This window comes from Saccostrea cucullata, unplaced genomic scaffold, assembly GCF_032062105.1.
Source record: "Saccostrea cucullata isolate Sc308-1 unplaced genomic scaffold, CSIRO_AGI_Scuc_v1 ctg9861, whole genome shotgun sequence".
Classification (NCBI taxonomy): Eukaryota; Metazoa; Mollusca; class Bivalvia; order Ostreida; family Ostreidae; genus Saccostrea; species Saccostrea cuccullata.
In genome coordinates, this window is record NW_026924783.1 from 1 (window position 1) to 5,314 (window position 5,314).

The 5,314-nt window shown below is 32.9% G+C and overlaps 1 pseudogene; it reads left to right on the plus strand.

Annotated features, from left to right (window-relative positions):
- The first annotated feature begins 671 nt into the window (after positions 1 to 671).
- Positions 672 to 1,775, plus strand: LOC134267280 (demethylmenaquinone methyltransferase-like; annotated as a pseudogene).
- Positions 1,776 to 5,314: the final 3,539 nt, after the last annotated feature.

Sequence of the window (5,314 nt, forward strand, 5' to 3'; positions counted from 1 at the left end):
ATTGATCACGGCTTTTTCCCCACTAAACACATCTATATCCTTTTTGGATAAAAATTATTTAAAATATTTTATTTTCCCCTAATGTTTTTTCATTTGTTAATTTTTTTTATTATACATATGATGTCATGTTTGTACATATTTCATCAAAATTTTATTTTTGTCAATAAATATTCTTAAACACTAAGTACTGAATTTTTTTAAATTACGGTGATTATTGTATATATATATATATTTTGTAAATCTTTTTAAAAAAAAAACACGAAAACCTAAAAACTAAAGGTTTTCGTGTTTTTTTTTTAAAAAGTTTTACCTGTAAACTACCGAGCACTGTGGATTTTTTTTTTTTCAATATATATATATATATATATATATATATATATATATATATATATATATATATATATATATATATATATATATATTTTCAATGAATATTTGCTGAGAAATGAAAAAGAAATTGAAACCTCATTTCACTATGTGCATTTTCTAATACAACTACAAATAGATCATCCACTGCTGAAGTGCTTAAGTGAATAATTGGAATCCTTTTTTAAGGATCATTTTCCGCTTCAACAATGAACATTGATACAGGTATAAAAGGGGGTTCAATGGCTTGATTTCAAATGAAAAAAATTTAGTTTAATCTTGCAGTTACCCCCGTTTAAAAAAAAATGAGCAATTTGACAAATTACAACGAAGTTTCCAAGGTTTACGACGGTGGAAGAAAGGTTTTTGATGGCCACGTTCTCAAAAGTACGATGGAAAACTTCACAGGAAAGAAATTTCAGGAAAAAAGTATTTTTTGTTTACCCTTCCCCCTTTAAAAATGATTAATAAATAGATCTTTTTATATCTGTATGATTTCATCTACTTTTAGGAAATGGATATAATCGACATTGGCTCTGGAACAGGAAATTTTTCCAATATTTTATTAATTTACCGCAAGTCTGACATTACTGGATGCTAGTGAAGGAATGCTTAACAAGGCTCGAGCAAAAGTGAAAACGCCATCAAACAAGACTAGCTGACCTTCAAACAAGCAGTTCTTCCGGAAATACCGTCCCAAGACAATTCATTTGACCTGGTTATAACCACGTAAGTGCATTATTATTTTAATTTTCAGGCGCAAAGTATCGAGAGGGATGGGGGGGGATGTTTCCTCAAACAAAACTTTTTTTCTATTCAAAATAAACATGTAAAGGCTGCATGGTGACCTTTTTCCCTTACTTTTGTATTGTAGCAACCAAAATTGCCCCCCCCCCCAAAAATAAATGTATTTTTTTTATTTGCTAAGTTTATGTTTTGTTATTGCTAGAATAAACATTCTTTAATTATATTTATTTGGTAGGTCGTCATCTTTTGGAAAAAAAACCCATGGCGAGTCGTATCCAGTGTTCTTGACACTGAAGGAAGTTTACCGAATCCTCAAGCCAGGCGGAGTGCTGACCATTATAACGGATACACCAGAAAATTTGGAAGGAAATTGGTTTGTACATCTTGTACCAGGAGCCATGAAGAAATGGCATAAGCTGTTACCCACCCATAAGCAAATGAAAGACATGCTGAAAAACTCTGGATTTACTTTGAAATGGCTTTTAGATCATTAATGATGTCATACTTTCCTGTTATGGGGACTTGGGTGGCCTATTCATGAATCTTGGAGAAATTTGAATTCCTTTTGGGTGTCTACGGTGCAGAAATTCAGAACTGGTCAGAAAAATGACACAAATGAAAAAAAAGGACACTCTCCAAAAGTACTTCGAAACTCATCATAAAATTGATAGTACTGGAGCTTATGAAATTTTTGTTGTCAAAAAAGAACTGTAGGTGATGTTTAATAAAAAAAAAAAAATAAAAAAATGTTTTAATTTTAAATTGTCTTGGAGTTTGGACTTCACGCTCACTATTTATATTTTGTTTCATTGATAGTTTTTGTATCTACAAAGAAAATGAAATATATCTTACTTTATTTTGTCAACAAAAAAGCCAAATACATGTATTTAATTTTTAAAAGTTATGCTGACTTCAATAATCGATCGTTAATTCATTGCTAAGCAAGTGATAATGCATGAAGATTTTATTACCTATTGAGAAGCAAGCAATAATACAAGATTCAGATGGGTATTTTTACCTCCTAGTATTGAATTTCCTAAATTGTGCATGGCAAAGGCTGATTAAATTCAATAACAGTGCATGCACATGTGTTAGGTTAAGCTGAGAAATAAAAAACATAGGTGTGGATCGAACCGGTGGGGTGGGCGAGCTTAGTCCCCCACTTTTTTTTTTTTTTTTGGAAAAGATAGATATAAAAAAAGGCATTAAACGTTGGGCGTGGGTTTTTTTGTTTGGCATGTCGATAATTTCTCAGTTTTGATTTTTTTTCTTTTTCAATTACCACCCCCCCCTCCCCCTTTCATTTTTTTTTTTGACGCCAATATGAAACCAGTTATGACAGACTTTACAAACTCTTAAGAAAGTTTAGCAAAAATTTGATAATTAGCTAGATTGCTTCACATAATTTTGACATTGAGCCTATAAAGCGATTACTATGAAACGATGGTCTTATAGCAAGATGACAATGATGCAACGGTACGCCTACCTAGTGAAAGTTACTGAGAAATTCGAGATTAACGTATGCTATCTTAGTAAATCTACTAAATACCTAGTAAAACTACTTTTAAGGTTATGATTGTATAGACAGTAAATTTACTAGTCTTCTCAGTGACTTTCACTTGTTATTTTTTTTCAGTGTATCGCACCATCATCATTATACACCATTCTATATGTATATTGCAATGTCATTGCCCGTCATCGACTGTTGCTTCATCATCATCGAAACATCACTTCATTTTTTATCACATTATCTTACCATCTACCTTTTTGATCCCTGAACATCCTACTTCTCTTGATTTAAGCCCCCCAAAAAGGATTCCTCATAATTCTATGAAGAAAGCTAGCTAATTATCCAATTTTCACTAAACTTTCAATAAGAATATTTATCGTAAAGTTTGTCATTGCATTGTCGTCGGAAGCAATATTGAAAATTGGTTTGGGGGAGGGGGCTAATTGAAAGTGTATACCTATAGGGTTTGAGACAATTATTTTAATCAAGAAATTAAAAATAATAAAACTATTTACAATGTACGTATTACAGAGTACATTGAGGTTAATCCAATCGGGATATTAAAGTGTAATACCCTTCCGTCAAAATAAACAAACATGTTAATCAGATTAAGGACAATGTGAGCCACCAAGGGAGGCCCGCTCACTCCCCACAAGCGGAGTTGGGAGTGAAGCGGAATAAACTCTTGTCTTGCGAAGATGGGAGTGAGTATGCGATTTCTGCGTCCATGAAATAAAATCGGGTTTGGTATACATTAAAATCTCAACTGTGAAACTGTTTACAAAACATTTGGCAAAATTTGGTCTTACAATAAAAATGAAAATTCATCCTGGGAATCATCGTATCAAGCAACGGTTCGGAGTCCGCATAGAGTACATTTTGGGTTTGTGACGATGACTAGGAAAAGGGTCACTACTTTTTGCCGACTCCATTCAAGACCAAAGAGGCGTGTGCCACCAGGTATAATTAACTGATTAGATGTTTAATTATGAAATGTGTATCCTACACGATATAAGACTAACATGTTTTTTCTTCAATAATCCATTAAATAATATTATGAATGTTTGTCAATTCTACAGCCTACTGTTCTAAATATATTCCTTTAGGCCGGCTTAACCATTGACTTAAATTGTTTAAAGGTGTGTTTGGTTTTGATGATTCATCTGTGCATATCCAGATATCTGCATGCCATTCGCTACAGTAGTTACATGCAGTTATTAGTATCGACAGACAATTTTGGATACTAGTATAACTGCGTATATTAATTGTACATGTCAATAATATAGACACTCATAGACACTCCACATCTCAATTGTTAAAAAAATCATACATATAGTAGATGTATATTTTTAACCATGAAAGCATGGGGTTTGTCTATGATGTTATTGACATCCAGTATACATCTTATATCAGAAGGCTGGTAACAAATTTAAAGGTCAGAGATGGGCAATATACGATAATGCTTTATCCCTTACAACTCCTTTGCAAGGGATAATAATAAATAGGTATCAGTAGTTTAAATAAAATTATTCTACCTTAGCTACTGTTAAATCTTCAATTTATGGCACTTATATAAATGCTACTCTAAAGTGCCTGAGCGTAAGGTTTGTGATTGTTTTTTTTTTTGTTTTTTTTTTGTTTTTTTTTACAGATGTATATTAACTTTACCAAAGAATTAAGTACGGTAGTTATTATACGGAGGCCCACTATTTTCCGTAATATAATATACAGGTTTGTCAAAATTTTAAATCTATGTGCATGTACTAGATGATTGGTAGTTTTAGAATATGAGAAGCAAAATTTCCACACTATGTTATATATAGACGTACAGACCACGTTTAAGATCCGTTTTTTCCGGATATTGCTAGTTTTCCAACTATTTTCGACAGATATTTCTAAAATTGAAGTAGTGCACACTCCTCGAGCAAAATAAAACACGTATATTTCAAAACATTTTGATGAAAGACGGATGAATAACAGGGATAAGATTTTTGCTCGAGGAATGTGCAGTTTATTTTCTTTACAGAACTATTTCCGGTGGCGGTTTATTGAGAGATGTATTTTTATATGCCCCCCCTTCGAAGAAGGGAGGGCATATTGCTTTGCTGCTTTGTCGGTCGGTCGGTCGGTCGAGTTATGCCCCTGTCGGACTTCGGTCCACTATTTGCAGTTTCCGTTCATTTTCTTCGCAACCGTTGCACAAACTGAAATGAAATTTGGTATACAGATATATCACATGAATATCTAGGTCGAGTTCTGTGTTGGGTACGATTGCACCATTTTTGACAGAGTTATGCCCCTTGGACCTAGAAAAATTTCAATTATTTACAGTTTCCGCTCATTTTCTTTGGAGCCGTTGCACATACTGAAATGAAATTTGGTATACAGATATATCAAATTATTATCTAGGTCAAGTTCTGTTTTGGGTACGATCGCACCATTTTTGACAGAGTTATGCCCCTTGGACTTAGAAAAATTTTAATTATTTGCAGTTTCTGCTCATTTTCTTTAGAAAAGTTGCACATACTGAAATCAAATTTGGTATACAGATGTATCACATGAATATCTAAGTCAAGTTCTGTTTTGGGTACAATGGCACCATTTTTGACAGAGTTATGCCCCTTGGACTTAGAAAAATTTCTATTATTTGCAGTTTCTGCTCATTTTCTTTGGAGCTGTTGCACATACTGA